This window comes from Lutra lutra, chromosome 2, assembly GCF_902655055.1.
Source record: "Lutra lutra chromosome 2, mLutLut1.2, whole genome shotgun sequence".
Classification (NCBI taxonomy): domain Eukaryota; kingdom Metazoa; phylum Chordata; class Mammalia; order Carnivora; family Mustelidae; genus Lutra; species Lutra lutra.
Genome location: NC_062279.1, coordinates 74746551 through 74767201, shown reverse-complemented (window position 1 = coordinate 74767201; position 20651 = coordinate 74746551). Strand labels below are relative to the sequence as shown.

At 38.5% G+C, this 20651-nt stretch overlaps 1 pseudogene; it reads right to left on the bottom strand.

Annotated features, from left to right (window-relative positions):
* Nucleotides 1–1914: 1914 nt before the first annotated feature.
* Nucleotides 1915–15870, bottom strand: LOC125094237 (protein FAM204A-like; annotated as a pseudogene).
* Between the last annotated feature and the right edge of the window lie 4781 nt (nt 15871–20651).

The window sequence follows — 20651 nt, the reverse complement described above, 5'->3', positions numbered from 1 at the left end:
GTTAGAATGGCTGTCATCAAAAAAATAAGAGACAACAAGGTCCGGTGAAGGTATTAAGAAAAGGAAACCCTTAGACACTGTTGGTGGAAATGTAAGTTGGGACAGCCACTATGGAAAATAGTAGTTTCCTCAAAAAAAAAAAAAGTTTAAAAATATAACTACCATACGATCCAACTACCTGACTTTTGGATATATACCAAAGGAAGTGAAATTAATATCTTGAAGAGATATCTGCAATCCCAAGTTCATTGCAGTATTATTCACAATAGCTATGATAGGAAACAACCCAAGTGTCTGTCAATGGATGAGTGAATAAAGAAGATGTGGTGTATATATACAATGGAATATTACTCAGTCGTGAATAAGAAGGAAAATAAGAAGGAAATCCCGCCATTTGACACAAAATGGAGGAACCATGAAGGCGTAAGTCAGGCAGAGAAAATCAAATATTGCACAATCTCATTTATATATACAATCTAAAAAAGCCAGACTCATAGAAATCAAGACCAGACTGGTTGGTTACCAGGGGCTGGGACACTGTGAAGGAAAATTGGCAGATGGTGGTCAAAGGGTACAGACTCTCAGTTATAAGATGAATAAGTTCTGGGGATCTAATATACAGCATGGTGATTATAGTTAATAATGCTGTATTATATACTCAGCATTTGCTAAGAGAGCAGATCTTAAATGTTCTCACCACAATAAAGAAATAATAATTATGTGATGTGATGGGGGTCTTAGCTAACATTATGCTGCTAATCATTTTGTAATATATGAATGCATCAGATCAACAGGTTGTACAGCTTAAACTGATACAATGTTATATGTCAATTACATCTCAATAAACCTGGTTGGGAGGACGGGGAGATCTACATCAATGGATTTATAAAGAATCTTTGTTGTCTTTTTTAATTGCCTGATGCCAGCAATCTAACTACTACCAGTATATTTCTGGTATGACTCTTTATAGCCATTCAATATTGGAGCCTCAACTACATAATAAACTGTAAACAATGATGTTGGGATTCTCTAAGACACTACGCCCCTCCCCAATCCCCATTTTTTAAAAAAGCTGTAAAAATTTAAAAATTAAAATCTTCCTCTGACAATCATCCAAATATCCAAATGCTCACTTTGAAAATTAAAGAAGAAAAAAGATTAAATATACTCCTCATTTCCAAAAGTCCTTTGCAATGATGTGATAGCACAACTCTAACTTATTCTCTCAGGACCTGAAGCCTGAAACGGTTTTTTCCTCAGAAACAACACAGAACTGCACCAATTTGCTACAGGGACACTGAGCATTTACAGATTTTACCTACCATTTCTTTTCTTCTCACTTCAGGTCCTCTTGTCATGCTCCTCTGAGATTTAATCACCTACACAACAAAAACCTGATGTTCGTCTCCTACTTCCTTGGAGCTATAATTTTAGTTTCTTTGTTATCTGCAGCATTTATCTTTTCTAGCCCATCAAATTTAGCCAAAATAATTTCTTTCACTCTTTAGGAAATTACACTTTTCCTTTCTGATCATATCCTGACGCAAAGCAGTCGGAAGGATGCATTATTCTACCATGTTCCTATGACAGATTTTATTTCCTTTTCTCTCAGACCATGAGTTTCTTATGGAATCTTATTTGTCCTCCATGTATACGATATTGGCGATATTTGGACTGGGTTAGGGGACCTGTTTACAAAACATTTTCTTCAAATGTGGGATCTCTGTGCTTTCCAGCAGTTTTCTGGGATCTAGGGTAGCAAACTTTTTTTTTTTAAGACTGAAAAGATTTAATAATCAACTCCCAAATTTTATGCTTGTTTTCCCAATTTCCACTAGTTTCCTGACATAGTTGACATAAGCAGGAAAATCTTTTAGTAAATTGAGCAGTTGAAGACTCAAGCAAAAACCCAAGTCAAGACTGAAATGTCTTGAGGAACTGTGGCAAGTTACATATATCCCATGTTGCTCTTGGTTTCTCTTCTTTGCTTCAAACCCCCATGCAAGCTTCTTCTTTTTTCAGGCAACCTGTGAATTTTCAGCATCCTTTTTGGCTTTTACAAAGTTGTGGCAGACAACCTCCTTAGCAATTTTTACACCAAGCTCTCAAGTAGCTAGCTGGTTGCTGAGTTCCTCAGCCTTCTTGATATTCCACTCTTCCACAGCCTGGTCTATGCTCTTTTCAAGACCCAACTTGTCCATTTTTTTTTTTTTTCTTTTTAACAGGGGGGTCAAGCCTACCATTGATTCCAAAATACTGAGTAAGCTCCTTCCACTGGGTTTCACTTGAGGTCTGTTCACTATGAGACTCTGCTTCATCCTTCAATTTACCTTTCCTGGAGCATTTTCTTTTCTTCCTTCTGAATCCTGAAGTTGAGGTTTTTCTGTTCAGAATGTTTTTTATGCAATTCTTGAAATTTACGCCACATATTTAAGGGAATTCCAGAGGGGCACTCTTTGTATGCATTTACATTTGCCTCTGCCCCAGGTTTTTTGTCTATCAGTTTGGAAATCTGAGATCTCTGTTTTCGTAATGGCCCCATCTTCGTTATCTTCCTGTAAGTTAAGTCCAGAGTTCTCTAATGGGTCTTCATCTTCAGAATTCAACTCAACATCACTTTCGTTTAGGCCAGGAGGTAGCAGCCCACTCCACATCTTTTCTTCCATCAGGAGCCTGCCACCCGGCAGCCATCTTAAGGCCCCGCCAACACCTAGGGTTGCAAACTTTAAGCACCTGGAAATCTTCCACGGGCCTTGAGATCAGAGCCATGACTTATCAGAGCCTACAATGTGTCAGGCTCTGTACACGAATGATCTCTATTCATGACCACGATCCAACAGAAGTACTCTTTCTTGCCTTTAACAGGAAGGAAGAGAAGATCAGGAAAATTAAAGGACTTGCCCAAAGTATCACCTAGTCAAATCTGATCTGCTTTACTCTAAAGCTGATTTCATGCCACATCACCCTGTCCGGTTACCTACAACTATTCCCTTGGTATTTCCTCCCACTGTATAATATCGGTCCTATCCATCAACTCTGAAACCACAGTGAAATCTGCATTCTAAGACAGTGATTTCAAACTTGAGTACATCAGAATTATTTGGGGTGCAGATTAAACATGCAGGCTTTTGAGCTCTCTCTTCCAGAAATTCTGACTTAGTGTTTTAGAGTGGGGCTCATACTAACAACTATGTCATGTGATTATAATACAGATGGTCTGCGAATCTTACTTTGAGAAACACAGACTTAGTTTCTATTTATACCTCCACTGGATAACACCTAAGCTCGCCTCACATTAAAATGTCTCCCTTTCTCTGTTAAGCCACAGAGTTTTGGATTTTGCTTAATTTTGTTTTTTGTTTGATGGATGGCATATTTTATTTATTGAAACCTTAATGACATGTCACAATGTGGATCAAAATTAAGGTATTCACCCTAATTTTTATGTAAGTCCATTACATAGATCTCGAGTACTCAATATCTTTTTCTTTTCACTAATTCTTTTATTCTGTTTTTTTTTTTCCAACTCTCTTATCAATAACTTTCTCCTTTCCATGTTTGGGTTCACTCATGTAAACAGGGAACCTACTATTGCTGTCATTCAGTTAGTAGGGCAATCAATGACATTAATTAAGTACCCTTGAACTCTACTATACTAGACTCTGTGAGAAGTTGTGAGAAAGGAAAGGCTAGTAGATCCCCTCCCACAGAAATACCAATTCAATCTGAAGGGAGTAATTTTTTAAAAAGCCCACATGTATTTATATTACATAAAGAAAATGCTGTCTCTATGTCTTGCCTACAGGTTTATGCCAACTTGCAGTTAAAAACCGTTGTCAAGAATGTGAGCAGTATTTGTATTTAGCCTTTCACTTTTATGCTAACTCTTATTCAGATATAACATACCAATTATTTGGGGACTCTCTTTCCCTTAAAAATTTAAGTAAATTTGGATTGACCAATCAATATTATGGCCTGTTAAGTTCAGAAACCTCCTTTCTGTGATTTCTGCAAATTCTTAACCTTATTTCCTTGGGCTCTATCTCAGAAGTGAAGCTCAGTCCCATTCCACAAAATATCTGATCACAAAATTTTCAGAATATGACAAGCTTCCTGAGGATTGTAGGCAAAATGGGAGGAGGGGGATTTTAGACCATGTACCTCACAGCTTTCTGCCGTATTAGTGGCTCTTCCTTTCCTTTTGCTCCAGGATATATTCCAAAGACTACACACCCCTCCACCTCACCCTCCTCATTGCCCATAGCTGCCTGGGAAAAATAATACTACTTATTCTCAGGGAGCTACTTATTATCAAAGTAAGCACAACCTCCCTGAAATTCTGTGAATAGAATTTTTCCGTCTTGGTTATATCAGTAAAGCCATTAGCTATACCCCAAAAATGGAAGAATGCTATAAAACCTAAAGTTTTGAGTACAAAACCAAAAACCCTTATTTAATAAATATTATTTATACTTCTACAATCCAAATGAAAACAAGAAGCAATAGCGACTACATTATCAATTACGGTCTGTGCTCCCTTGAGAGAGTATTTATTTCTATAGTATTTCTATAGTAACCTATTTCTATAGTAATATATGTATGTGTGGTCTCTCAGAAGCTAAAATTGATGACATTTGTGCTCTAAAATTATGCAATTACTCAAAGGAGAGCACCTTAATACACTCATAGCAAATTTACATTTGATTTATACACTTGCTCTGTATGTTCATTTTTATTTTGTATACAGAAAAGCTAGCCAAAAAAAAAGAAAAAAGAAAAAAAAAGAGTTGGGAAAGGAGGTTACTTAGAGGTGAGCGCACTCTTGAAAACAGTTAAAACCAGAAGACTGACAAAAAGGTAGTCTAAAATAGAAAGTTTTAAATCAGGGCAAGGTCTGGACAGTAAGCGCCAGCAAGCCCTCCCACCTCCCCACACTGCACTATGTCCTACAGCCTCAGAGCCCAACTTTTTTTTGATAGCTGATGGGGGCTCCATAAATGGAATAAGTAATTCAATGAGATAAGTGTATCAATTGATTTTATAATGTTAATTCTGAACCAGTGACATGTCAAATTTATATTTAACACTTTCATTTGAAGAAAGCAATTTAATGTATAATACATTCCAGAAAGATAAAGCAGTATTTATACACAGGTCAGGTCTCAGCTGTTCAGAAAAGTTACCTATAATAGCTCCACTTCAAATAAATTGTGAACACTACTGGTAATGTGTACATTTAACAGGAATAGATACAGTTCGGGACTATCATTGATGAGTCAGTTAATACATATAAAGAGAAAAGAGGAATCCTATCCCCATTGCTGTGCCCTCCTCATTATTATTACTTATAGATTTGAATGTGCCTTTTTCCTCATGGGGAACCATGACATATCAAAAAAATTTGTTCATCTTATAAATTAGAACCCCTTTTCTCTATCAGCTCTTTGTTTACAAGGTCAATCTTCTCTTCGTTAAATTTTTGGATGGTCTCGGGGGATGCTGACGCGGGATGGCAGTTGCCTACCAAATTAGGGAACCACTCATATAAAGCACGTGTGTATTTTCTGACACGCTGACAAGTGGCAGCTCTATCGTTAACCTGTGGATTGGCAGATGCCAGTAAGAAGAGCTGGCCAGAGCAGCCGATGTGACAGGAACTTGATGGAGGCTAGTCTAGGAGGATGTTGGGAGGGAGAGGAGGTTAACATGGATGAAAGAAGAGACCATTCCGGTCCATTCGATGTGGTGTGTGCAAAATGGGATAGAGTTTCCTGGTAGTGCAAACAGGTTTAACAGGACGAGAGAGTACAAAAGATGAGAATTATACAGTAAGTCTAGAGGCCTGTCACCTAGAGTTTTAATTTAAATTCAAATTACCACCATCAGCTATTATAAACAAGAGATAATAATTGAATGGAGTGTCATGTTAAAGAGACTCTCTCTCAAACCCTTATATGATACAGAACTTTCCTCTCCAATGTATCGATAAGTGGCTACTCAGACTTCCTTAGCATGTCCTAGGATAATGAATGTCCTTCCTTGCTAAGAAGGACATTTCTATGTTAGGAAGCTCTTAATTATTATAATATTTTCTCTCTTGGTAATATCCACTTACCAGTGATTGTAGTGACATATAGAGGCACACAGAAGAATACCATACATCCCACCTGTTGGTCCTCGAGTACTTAAAGGATAAAAAGCTTAATAAGCCCTTAATGGAGGACACTAAATATTTTTACCCTTTCATTATCATGGCTGTGCTAAAACTTAAAAGTATTGGAAAGTACACTTCATTTCTTACTTTCCTCACTTAATATTTATTCCCCAACCCAGTAAAATCTGATGGTTGATCATTTTTTACACCAATCTATCATCCTCATGCCCACCTTTCAAACTATACTACAAAAGACATTGAGATATGCTAATTCTCAAACCAATGAACAAGACTAAATCCTTCCCATTTCCATTTTTCACATTCATCACCCTTTCCATTGATTCAGTCTCCTTCCCTTGCTTCTTTGTTTCTCCTCTTCCTCTCTAGCCACTTTAGGCTGCTGGGTTCTCTCTTTCTCTTCTACCACACCCTTAACTATTCATATTTCTCAGTCTTCTATGCTTCAGTCTCTCCCCTTTTCACTCTTACGTCTTCCTTGGCAGTCTCATCTGTTCTCGTGATTTTTATACTATTCTCATGGTTAAAAACTGCAATTCTGTACTCCTCATGGAGACCTCTTTCCTGACCTCTGTAAATCTGCCTATTGCATATCTCCACCTTGGTCTTCCAGAGGATCTTCCAAGTTAACAGGTCTAAAATGGATCTCTTAACTCTGTCCGCACCTGATTCTCACCTAGTACACAGAGTCATCATTGGTGATGCCACCAGCCACCAGCCTCACAGACCAGAAATCTGGGGGTCACCTTCCCATCTTCTCTCCCCTCTCTACCTCTATGTTGGCTCAATCACAAGTCTAGCTGATTCTGCACCATGAATCTTGACTCTATGTTTTTTTCTGCATTCACAGTCTCCCACAACCTAGTTTAGGACATCTTTATCTCTTGTCTAAACTCTTAACTGAACTCCTCATTCTAGGTTTCAATCTTTCCACATAACCTCTCGTATTACCTTCAGAATGGTTGTGCTAAAGACAACTCAGGGGCACCTGGCTGGCTCAGTGGGTTAAGTGTCTGATTCTTGGTTTTGGCTCAGACATGATCTTGGGTCATGGGATTGAGACCTACATCAAGCTCTGCACTCAGCATGGAGTCTGCTTGTCCCGCTCCCTCCTTGCTCTCTTTCTCAAATAAATAAATAAAATCTTAAAAAAAAAAAAAAACTAACTGCTTAAAGCTCTTCACTTCTTTCTACAGCCTATAAAATAAAGCCCAAACACTTAGCATGGATAAAAGACCTTTCCAATCTGGCCCCTTCTTATGTTTTCTTTTTTCTCTCCTGTCAGTCTTCCCCATACTTTGTAGGTCTAAGTGGTGCTAATAGTTCCATCTGCTTCTAAGACTCTACCCCCACTCACCTGCTCCATCTCTTCCTCTCTGGCAAACAACTGGTCAATTTCAGTCATCTCAAATTCTCACCAAATATATTCTCTGACCAATCCACACTCTTTTGTATTAACTCTTTTCTCCTGCATACTTCTATTATGGCCTTAATCACATCATATTATAATGTATGCATTCAACTGTGTATCTATCCTATGGGACTCTGAGCTCCTTGGGAAAAAAAAAAAAGATTGTTTGTTTTCAATGCTCTATTTCTGTCCCCTTCCCTCTTGTGCATAGTAATTCACAGGCATATAGTAGTTCAATAAATATTTATTAAACAAACAAATGTGGTTACTAAAATCCAGAAATTATCATAAAACTTGGCAGTCTAGTAAGGAGAACATATAAATAAACCATTAAGATATAACACATTCTGCATATTCTATCCCAGGTCTACATGGGTATTACAGCAACACAGGCTTCACAGACTACTCATGCCCCATCTAATTGTGGGTCCCAATGCACATCACCTCCAGGCTTAACATACTCATCTCTCCATGAATGAAAGCTATTAGAATCTGGGGGAAAATACTGGTAACTCCAACTTCCCCATCCTAAGATAGAGAAACACAGAGGAAAAAAGAAAGTGAAAGGATAAAGGAGAAGGCTAGTGGAAAGGACAAAGAGGTAGGGGTAGGGGAAGAAGAGGTTAGCTGTCAAAGCAGTGGAAAACCTTGCACATACATACACTAAAGAAATATTTCTGAATAAATGAGTGGTGATGGATAGGAAAGAAATAGAGAAGGGAAGGGCAAGTTCTAAACCTCATCCTCCAGACTACGGGCCATGATCAGAGGGAAGCGACCCATTTTTGAGGAGTGTAGGGAAACCTCCAGAAGAAGTCACAATAAGTATCTGATTGTTGATTGATTCCACTATAAATTCATAATCACTACCTCAACTGAGCCCACAGCCTTGCCCAGAAGTCTAAGTTCCACTGGCTATTTTACTCTTCCCACATCCCCAGTGACATTTTCAAATCTTCTCTACAGAAGAAGATTTGACTCTTGTCTCCCTACCTCCTCCATCATAGCCAGAATATGACCTTACCTCTGCTTCCCATAGAAAACAAGCCTGTCAGTGGGCATCCTCTCATCTTCCAAATGTTAAATATACACACCCATCTGGGACTGTATCCATTTTATCCTCTCATTAAGGTGGAAGGATTATTTCTTTTCCTGCAGAAGGTCTATTCTTCCATCTTATGTGGGAACCCATTTCACATGATCCAGATCTCTTTTGTGTTTAACTTCTTCCTCACAATCAAATCATTCAGATTTGGTTAAGATGCCTTAAGCCTTTCCTCCGCCACACATAAGCCTCGGGTTTCAAGCTTCTTTTCTTTTTTCCTCCTGTCTTTCCCAGTCAAGCTTCTTTATTTTTTTCCTTTTTATTAACATATAATGTATTATTTGTTTTAGGGGTACAGGTCTGTGAATCATCAGTCTTACACAATTCACAACACTCACTATAGCACATACCGTCCCCAATGTCCATTACCCAAACACCCCATCCCTCCCACCCCTCTCCCCTCCAGCAACCCTCAGTTTGCTTCCTGAGATTGAGACTCTTATGGTTTGTCTCTCTCACCCATCCCATCTTGTTTCATTTTTCCCTCCCTTCCCCCTGTAAACCCCCCGTCCTGCATCTCAAATTCCTCATATCAGTGAGATCATATGATAATTGTCTTTCTCTGATTGACTTATTTCACTTAGCATAATACCCTCTAGTTCCATCCATGTCATTGCAAATGACAAGATTTCGGGGTTTTTGATGGCTGCATGGTATTCCATTGTGTATCTATACCACATCTTCTTTATCCATTCATATGTTGATGGACATCTAGGCTCTTTCCATAGTTTGGCTATTGTGGACATTGCAGCTAGAAACATTCAGGTGCACGTGTTCTTTTGGATCACTACATTTGTATCTTTAGGGTAAATACCCAATAGTGTAATTGGTGGGTCATAGGGTAGCTCTATTTTCAGCTTTTTGAGGAACCTCCATGCTGTTCTCCAGTCAAGCTTCTATAAAACATTGCTGTTGTTACTATCATTTTCTGTCCCCATGTCCTCAATTTGCCTTCTCCATCCACTCCAGTAGGGTGTGTACCATCCTTAGTCCACCAAGATAGCACTTGCTAAGGTTATTAATGAACTTCACACCCACAAACTTGAGAGAGACTCTTCAGTCTCCACGTCACTGAACTTCACATCAATGTTTGACACTGTTAACTTCTCCTTCCTTCTGAAATGCTCTTGCTGTTTAGTCCCCAAGGTACAAAATCCCCACGGTTTTCCCCTACCATTCTGGCTGTTCTCTCTCCACGTCCTTCGAAAACTCGTTCTTTGCCATCTGGCCATTGAGTGTAAAGTATTCTTAAAGTGTGGCATGAAGCCCTATTTTCTTCTCACACCATCATCTTTTCTTAGATAATCACACCTGTAGCTGCATGACCACTGGATAAGCAAATGTGATGCATCCATACAGTGGGACATTATTCAGACATAAAATGAAATGAAGGACTAATACCTGCTATCACACAAGTTTCATCTGAGGACAGTGTGCTAAGTGAAAGACACCAGGTGCAAAGACCACATACTCTACATCTCCATTCCTGCGAAACATCCAGCACAGAGACACCCACTGGAGCAAAAATTAAATCTGTAGTTTCTTGGGGCCTGGGGTTGAGGAAAGGCCGGGGTGACAGTTAAAGCATGCAAATTTTCCTTTTGGAAGGATGAAAATGTTTTAAAATAGACTCTGGTGGTGGTTGAGTATATTTGTGATACATTAAAAATCATGGAATTATTTATACACTTCAAATGGATGAATTGCATAGTATGTGTATGCTATTTCAATAAATCTCTTGTTTAAAAAGTTAACAACAATGAGGCACCTGGCTGGCTCAGTCAGCATAGCATGTGACTCTTGATCTCAGGGTTGTGAGTTGGAGCCCCACCTTGCAGGTAGAGATTACTTAAAAATAAAATCTAAAAAAAAAAAAAGAAAAGAAAAGGAAAAAAAAGGTTAAGAACAACAAAGCAACTGTATGGATATGACTCCAAATTTTATGTCTAACTTAGACCTCTTCTTTGAATTCCAGGCTCATCTAGTCAATCGCCATATATATTCCTCAAATGCATCTCCAAATCAGTATGTAAAATAAGAAACCCTGTCCTCCCAAATTGTATCTACTTCCAGTATCTCCATGACACCTTCTTTCATCCTATCATGCAAGCTTCTGACCTACCAGCCATCTCTAAAACCTCCCTTCCTCACTTTCCTATCAAACCCAGTGAACTCTCACAAGTATTCACTTCCCTTCATCTCATCTGTCACCACTCGGGTGCAAGCTCCCATTATGTCAAAAGTGGACGAATGCGGGGCTTTCTCATTATTTGTCCATCCCCACTTGTCCTATCCCCCTCGCTTCAATCCATTCTCTAATTCTATTCAGAACTATTGCTAGAAAATAGAAAGGCGGGTGGCATCCATTTTCTCTATGCCAGGTTAAAAACCTTCAAAGGATTTAAAGTCCAAAATCCTTAATCTGACCTCTGAGGACCTGCCAAGACCGGCACCTTCCCCATCTCCAGCTTCATCTGACACCATGATCCTACTTATTTTCTGTGACCCAGCCATACTTGCCTCCATTCATTTCCTTGAATACTCCCATTTCTCCTTTGCTCATACTCTTCCACTGTCTGAAATACTCTCTCCTACTCCTCATTCAACCTTTAGTAGAATTTAATTAACTTGCTAATGACTAGTGGCATTGTGTCTGCTTTGGGCAGGGGTGTGGGCAAAGAGGTCAAGGCAAGTTGTTGAGTTCCACTTGGCAGTGGATGCAGGATGGGGACAAAGCGCTTCCCCTGAACTCAAACACATCTAAGAACTCCAATAAGAGTCTGAATAATACAATTTCTCACCTAGCTCTTTTGGAGACTTACAATGTTGGTCTGTGCATCCATTTGACTTTCCAATGACCTTGCCTTATTGCAGATTGATACTCTGAGGTATTTCATGTAAGATTTTGCTTTTCTCCCCATGATCAGAGGTCATTTTGAATTAAAAAAAAAAAAAAGTTCTCTAAACACCATTTAGCTTGTGTTCTTGCCTTCTGGTTTTGTTCCTGTGGCAGGGAGTAATTAGGGACTACATGTTCGTGAATTCTCTGGGTTTATGAAAAGGTTAAGCAATGGAGTTTGCACATGTGCAATGGAGTTTGCACATGTACAATGAAGCACACCTCAATGAACTACTTCCAGAAACAAGAGCATTTTGATGGGAAAAGTGAGCAGGAAAATTACATTTGCTTATGCTGTCCCAAAGTCAGTGCGTTATTTGGATAATAATGAATGCATTAATCCCAGAGGGTATGCTGGGGAGGTTGTATAGCATTTATTATGTCTTTTGTGATTTTTCTAAACAAAGGAAATTTTTATTGGTTATGCCTTATGGTGGTATTGTAAGATGAGTCAGTCTCTACATCTTGACAGTATATTTGAATCCAGTGACAAAAGGCGAGTTGAAATAAACCACTAGCATCACTGACAGGTGAGCGTGTTGGCTAGAATAAGGGCTTCTGCGTCTGGTTATCAGTTTTTAATTTCACATGGGTTTTATAGGTCACAGAAGGGCTACTGTGTGAAGAGTTGCAAATTAAAGACAATCATGATTGCCACATTAGGAAAGACCCATGTGCTGCAAAGCATTTGTCATTGATTACCTCATCTTATAGTCAAAACCCTGCAAATTAAAAACATGGCTTCCAATTTTACCAATTAGGGGAATGTGATCCAGAGAAGTAAAATAAGCCCCAGAGGAAGGATTTAGGGCTAGAATCTTGCTATCCAGCTTCACAGAATTACAGTTTTATATCTATTCTCTATGCTGAAGCCTGTGGGTTTCTCAAGACATAACATCAACTGCACAGTATGACTTTCGAAGGGACAGAATTGTTCTTTTTTGTATTGTGCATGTTGAAAATGAATTAAACCAGGATCCCTGGTCCTGATAATAAAAAGAGAGTTTTTTTTTCTCATACAAGCATAGTATCAATATTTTTATAATACCTAATGTAGAATGGAAACAAAAGCAAACCAAATGATTATCAAACATATCAGTTTTTCTAATACTGAATTGTATAATGGAAACAAAAACTATTTATAAAGTTTTTAATACAGTAGACCAAAGAATTAAATATCTAATTTTTATATTTCATTATCTCTAGATACATATTCAGTGAGCTAACGCCATGTGATTTGGATTTTTAAATATAGTAAAAAATGTAAAAGATAGGAAAAGAAATGAATCAGTTTAAAACTGTAAAAACATATGTTCTCAAGCATAGGATCCATGAACTCAATAAAAATGTTTACTTAAAGAAACTTTGAAAAGGATCACATAGCCCAGAGCAAGGGATGTTTCCAGGAAAGCAAAATAAATGTTTTAACAAATATTTAGCAAAACAACAGCATACTTGCTTTAAATACTCCAAATGCTTGCATTTTTTAACTCAGAAAAAAAAATCCTATATCCAATGGGAAATATGCCCAATCAGTTCTAAAACATTAAAGTTATTTTTCTTCTTTTATTCTCAGTTACAAATTGGTTGTGCATATGATTATGTATCTGCTGAGACAACAATGTATTTGTTGTTTTTTTCCTTTAACTGTTTAATGTAACAGTGGATTCAGGGCCGATTGAAGATTTCCATCAGAACCGTTCTCAAAGCTTCAAACTCCATTAAAATGAAACATGGCATTAAAATGTATAGTTCTTGACACTGAAAATGTTTTACAGTTATCACCCATACAAATAGACGCCGGCAGAGTTGTTTAAAGTTGCTGCAGAGTTACTTGTTGGGGAAAGCAGAGTGACAGCTGATATAAATAGCTCCACTATTTACATATCGCTCCTACACCGCTCTAGAAATGAACAAGTAAGAACTCCATGTTGTTTTGTTTGCTTTTTTCCCCTCCATGAGAGGCTTTTCACCAGCCATATTTCGGTCTTCCATCTGAAGAATAACTTCACCTCCCAGATCAATTAGTAGGTAATAAATCTTCAACAATGTAAATGAAACTACAAGTCAGACTTTTGATCAAGAACAATGTCAGCAGGTCAATAATAGCAACACAGACTCCGGGGGTGTTTCCTGAGATAGAGTTGTTGTTTTGTTTTGTTATTTATTTGACACAGAGAGAGATAGAGATCACAAGTAGGCAGAGAGGCAGGCAGAGGGAGAGGGGGAAGCAGGCTCCCTGCTGAGCAGAGAGCCCGATGTTGGGCTTGATCCCAGGATCCTGAGACAATGACCTGAGCCAAAGACAGAGGCTTAACCCACTGAGCCACCCAGGCACCCCTCCTGAGATAGAGTTTTAAAGAAGAAGGGGAAACTAGATCTAAATAAATAAAAGGAATGAATCCTTAGATGGATAGAGGTAGAAAAGAGATAATAGAATAGGTAGGAGCAGATAAGGAAAAGTTTATTGAAATTAAAAAGAGAGAGAGATAAAACTTAATGGAATAGAGTGGTGAAGAGAGCAATACACAAACTGGGGGGGAAAAAAACTAAAATATATTATTGTTCTTCTCATTACATAACAGTGCTACCAAAAAAAACTATTTTCCTAACCAGGTTTGCTTCTATCAGCAGAATGGGTGAATCACGTATGATGGTGATGCCTTAAAGTTTAACAGACACAAGGAGCGGCTTCCAACTCTTGATTTTGGCTCAGGTCATGATCTCAGGGTCCTGGGATCAAGCCCCGCATCAAGCCTCTTGTGGACCCACATGTAGGGCTCCATACTCAGCAGGGAGTCTGATTGTTCCTCTCCCTTCTGCCCCTCCCCTCACTCACATGCACTCTCTCTCTCTCTCAAATAAATAAGTAAACCATTTTTTAAAAAGGAATAAACACACAAAGGAATAAACCTCGTGCAAGGGAGCATTCTATAAAAGAAGTTGCTTACCCTTTACCTCATTCTGGATGTCAGAAATTTGACTACAAATATTACTCTGACCAACAAGTTCAGCCTCTCCTTGAAAAAAGCTGAAAGAAAAGTGTTTAACCAGGGCTTTCAAAAGTCCCACAAAGGATGGAAAGGTATGTAGAATTGACTTAAGGCTGGCATTGCCCTATGACCTAAGAACTGCACTCAGTTCCCTTAAGCATAGAAAATGTTTTGTTTGTATTTCTTTTTCTACTTGCTAACCCGCCTTGATGGTAAATGTTCAAAGTGGTTTTTCTAATTTATTTAAATTCAATTAGCCAACACGTAATACATCATTAGTTTTTGGTATAATATTCAATGATTCATTACTTGTGTGTAACACCTAGTGCCCTCCTTAATTCTCATCACCCAGTTACCCCTTCCCCCCTTTCCACCTCCCTTTCTGAAACTCTCAGCTTGTTTCCTGGAGTCAAGAGTCTCTCATGGTTTTTGCTCCCTCTCTGATTGATTTCTTCCAATTCAGTTTGGCAGTTAGGAAACATCTAATTGTGTGGTCCTACCTGCCTATACCTACCTGGGAATGCTCTCTTTTCCTGCTCTGCTGCCCCCTTCCCTGTGAAAGGAAGAATACAACTACAGGGTAACTGTAATCAGAAGATCAAACATTGTATTCAAACAGATATGCAAATAGAAACTCTAGATGTACAAGAGATACACAGAGAATGGTAAATAATCATTCGCCTTGACCCCCATTCCTTTAAATTAACATTCAGTCATGCCCCAAATCTGAGTGTTTATGAGCAGTCTGACTAGTCACTTCAAGAACAACATTTCAAATTTAGGGAATTTGGTCCTCTGACTCTTATTTGAATTATTTTCTATACATCAAAACAGACAAGAGAAGTACTATTTCCAACTGAAAAACCTCTCACCCTGCTCAAGCAGAGGGGACTTCTCTATGCCCACCATTACTCTGTTGGCAGACTAAACCCCTTCCCATCTCCTCCACTTCGCTTGTCTTCTTAAAGACATTGAAGCAATTGCACAATGTCAATTGGGAAAACTCCATCCTTCCTAGCCAGTCTTAATTCCATAGGTTGACTCCTTTAAATGAATGTAGCCCATGGTCAAGGCTACTTAAGACTTTACAGATTATCTGGAACCTGTCAGGCCCCGCTGGCTAACTTGCTGGATACAGATTCTGGAGCACACATGGCTACTTCCTACATCAAATTTTTCACTATAGTCTCTTTCCCACTCTGAACAAACTGAGTTCACTAACTGCTCTGATTAAAAATTCTAACCCTAATTACTAGTGTATGTCAGGAGATTCAGAACCCTGAACCAAGTATAAAGATCATAAATCTTCATCTCTCAAGTACTATATCCTTCATGAAGCATTCCATGATTTTTAGATTGAGTTGTTCCTTCTACTAACTTCAGCACCTAAAAATAACCCATACATTAATGATATAAAGCAGGTACTCTCATATCTGTTTCTAAAGTATGCAGCTATCATGTTTCTTATACTTTGAAATACTATAATAATTATCTGTAAATGATGTTTAATTTTACTCATTGTAAAATAAATAAAAATTAAAATAATGTGTAATTGTTGGCCTACAAAACCAGCAAAAAAAAAAAAATTAATAACAATAAGTCAAAATTTAAGATACCAAAACTAGTAAATAAATGGTAAAACATGCATTCTCATGGCCCTCACTAGCCAATAACAGGGGATCTTTTCAAAATGCACAGGCCTTCTTTCTTTCAATGCCTATTCATTTTTTTTCCATTTTATTTTATTCTATTTCTTTTCAGTGTTCCAGCATTCATTTTTTATGCACCACTCCCAGTGCTCCATGCAATATGTGCCCTCCTTAATACCCACCACCAGGCTCACCTAACCCTCCATCCCCCTTCCCTCCAAAACCCTCAGTTTGTTTCTCAGAGTCCATAGTCTCTCATGGTTTTTCTTCCCCTTTGATTTCCCCCATCTCACTTCTCCTCTCCATCTCCCAATGTCTTCCATGTTATTTCTTATGTGCCACAAGTAAGTGAAACCATAAGATACTTGACTCTCCCTGCTTGACTTATTTCACTCAACATAATCTCTTCCAGTCCCGTCCATGTTGATACAAAAGTTGAGTATTCATCCTTTCTGATGGAGGCATAATACTCCATTGTATATATGGGCCATATCTTCTTTACCCATTTGTCTGTTGAAGAGCATCTTGGCTCTTTCCACAGTTTGGTGACTGTGGCCATTGCTGCTATGAACATTGGGGTACAGATGCCCCTTCTTTCCACTACATCAGTATCTGTGTAGTAAATAGCCAGTAGTGCAATTTCAGGGTCCTATGGGAGCTCTATTTTTAATTTCTTAAGGAATCTCCACACTGTTTTCCAAAGTGCAATGCCTGTTCATCTTAATTAAAGTCTTGCTAACTCATTTAGTCTTGCCCCCTTATATAATATGGGTTGACTACCTTCAAAAGTTACCAAAACAAAAAGTAAAGAACCCAGTTTTATTATCCTTTAAGAACATAGGGATATATTAAATACACCATCCCCCCACCAAAGGCCATTAAAAATAGAATTCTTTGTACATGTTGATGACAGTCAATTCATTCTTCCTAATTCTCTAGGGCCTTCCTAAACATTGAACTTTCATCAATACATAGTTGCACATGATTGCAAAATACAAAGATCTAGAAAGCTAACTTAATGACACACAAAGGAAATGACACTTTGTCATTCAAAGGTGCTCCTGAGCCTAATTCACTGACCCTTCTGGGCAGATGAGATAATCACTTTTAATCTGAGCAAGCAAAGAAAGTCTATGAGCTTCATCTAACTAGGAGTACAGAAACCACCAAAGTTAGACAAGTCTGGGACTAAGAATTGCTAAAAATATGATGCAAGGGAATTAACAGATTAAAGTAAAATAGATATAAAAGTATTTGCACTGTCTGATTACCTGAACTTCATCATAAACAGATTCGGAAACACCCATCAAGAAGAGGAAACATATGGCAAAAATACTATACATCATACAAGAATGTGGAGATTCCAAATAATAAATCTTTGCCTTTATGTTTGCTCAGAAAACTTCTCTTCTATCTCTAAAGCTGGTTTCCTTAGCTAAGAGAGAAGGGAGGGAGAAATGGTGTTAGCAATCACTAAATGGATGAGATATGAAGAATGGAGGTGGGCACATCTGACCTACCTTAAAGTGGCACTCCATGGGAGGACAGAATAGAGCAGAGAAAATATTTGAAGAGAGAATAGTTGAGAAATATTCAGAACTGACTAAATGTCCTAAGACACAGATTCAACAAGCCAAATGAACTCTCAAGAGAACATTTTTCTAAACATTGTAGCACAGTATGACTACATGTAACAAAGAAACAGAAATTTTTGAAGTCCAGTTCAAGAAAAAAGAGAAGCTACACAGGAAGGAGTATGAGACTGACATTTGACTTCTCAGTAACAACACAATCTAGAATTATATTTTCAAGATGCTGATAGATAATAACTCATCATTTAGAAGTTTATAAACAGAAAACTAACTTTCAAAACAGAATGAAATTATACCTTTTCAGTTTAAAAAAATGACAACTTACAATTAAGATACTTCCACTAAATTTTTAAAAAATATGTTTCAGGATAGCAGTGCACCCAGAGGTCCTGGGATCTGCCTATTGCTTCAACAGTGCTTGGACGGAACAGACCCTGCCTGGGACACCCCGTTCCATCAGCATCCCACCACCCTCTAACCTTCGTTCCAGTGGCAACCTTCAGAGGCAGCTTCTTGGATGTCCTCTGGCTGAGGAGAAGTGGAAGGGCGCTCAGCATCTCTTGAAGATGCAAAAGCAGCATGGGGGGTGAGGCAGGGCAGGGGGGCGAGGCAGGGCAGGGGGGCGGGGGGGGGTGGGGGAGGGGTGGAGGAGGGGTGGTGGGGTGGTGGCAGAAGGGGTGTCCTCCTCAGGAATGTGCAGACTCCATCCCAGGAAAAGTAGGATAAAACCCTGAACGCTGTGGAAAGTGCCACAGTCCTGGAAAGGAACCTGAAGCAGCCCCTTTGCCATGCCCTTGGCTCTGTTCATGAAGACCCCCATCTCTGTGACTTCCTGGAGAACCACTTCCTGATAAGGAGGTGAAAGTCATCCAGAGGACAGCGACCACCTGGCTAACCGCAGGCTGGCTGGCCACCAGGCTGGGCTGGGTGAGTATCTCTTCCAAAAGCTCACCCTCAAGCAGATCTAGGAGCCTCTGGGGTCCAATAGCCCAGGAGGGGCCCTTCTGGCATCATCCCCTCCCACACCGCTTCCAGGGCTTCTGCCTAAGCCTGTCCCTCCAGCCACCAGGCAGCTTTTTAGCCACCCTGGAGCCCTCTCAAGCCCCAAACCAAATGCAAACAATAAAGCTTTTTGCAGGGGGGAGGGGGGAGTTACAGAATAAAGAATATGCTTCCAGAAGGAAAAAGTAAAGTGTGAAAAAGACAAATGAGTGAAGAAAATGTGGAGATTTCCTGATGGGATGGGGGCCATCAAATGTGGGGCAACCCCACCAGATGGAGACCAGTGATCGGGGACTGAAATAATTCACCCAAGGCAGAACAAAGAAGATAGAATTTTATTGAATACACCACAAGGGAGTGGTGGGCAAGACGGCAAAGCAGATACGGCCTGCTAGCAGGCGGTGGTGAGGGGTCCCAGTTACAGGGTGGAGGGAGAGAGTATGGGAACATAGGGAATTTTCCCTAATTGGTAACTGTGCCTGGTTTTAAGTACCCCATTGGTTAGTTAGGGCCTATGGCTATTTTGAGGTGGGCTAGTTAATGGGCCTATTTGCCTTCAGCTTGGTGGTAGCTGTCGGCCCTTTTAGTTTGATCAAGTTTCCATTGCTCAAGCCTGTTGTCTAAAAGCATCCTCTGCAGAAAATGGTAAGCATATTGAAATCCGAATAAACATTGACTGTATGAAATAGCAGTTTATGTTAGAACATTTAGAAAGTCCTTGTATTGTTTGGGAGAGGGTAAAGTTATTAGATTTAAACTTTTGTTTTGTTTAATATGCATGTTAAAACTTTTAGGATAACAAAGTGTTCAATTTTCAAACCAGTAAAGAGGGAAAATGGAACAAAAGCATAATGATATTTAATCCAAGAAAAGGCTAGAAGAAAACAAATACAGAAAATGTAGCAATAAGTCCAAACACATCAAATATAGTAAATATCTATATATTTTTATATGCACCAACTAACATGGCTTCAAATTACATAAAGAAAAAAAGGGGGGAAGGGAATTGAACCTCAAAGAGAAACTGACAAATTTAATATTAGAATAGGAGATTTTAATATATCCTTCTCAGTAATTGGGACTAATTCCTTGAAATGACTGCTTATTTCTAGATTTTTGAAACTTAAAAACATAGTTCCAAATAATTATGGTTTCCTACTTAAAAATTAGTTAAGTTTCTCACTTAATAACTTAGAATAAAAAGAATAAAATTAAACACCCCCCAAAATAAGAAGAATAAAAGAGTAAAATTAAGAGCCTGAAATAAATACAAAACAATTAAATTTAAAAATCGATAAAGCCAAAGCGGCTTCTTTGAAATGACAAATTTAAATTATAACTGGTGAGCATGGTAAAGAAAAAAGTTAAATAAACAATTAAACAACATCAAGAGTCAAAAGAAAGACATGATCAATTTCTAATTATGTAGCAGTGATTTTAAAAATTTAAAAAATATTATGATAAATTCTAAACATCAGTTTGGATGATTTTATAAGCAAGTTCTATGAAACATTCAAAAGTTAGATAAACCCAATCTTAAGTAATCTTTCCCAGAGACTAGAAAAAATGAAGTGTCTCTTGCATGAGTTAGGATAATAATAGAACATAATAATGATAATAATAATATATCAGAGACTCAGTGCTAGTTCAGTTGCCTAAAGAAAATAGAATTTTATTTTTCTATTATACAATCCACAATTAAGTGTTCCCAACAGAGGGTGATTGTCATTCTGGAACCAGGGTTCTTCAATATTGTTTTGAAGTTTTTCATTTTATTGTTGTTGTTTGTTTGCCCAAGTGAAGCTGCATCCAGGGCATAGCCCCATTC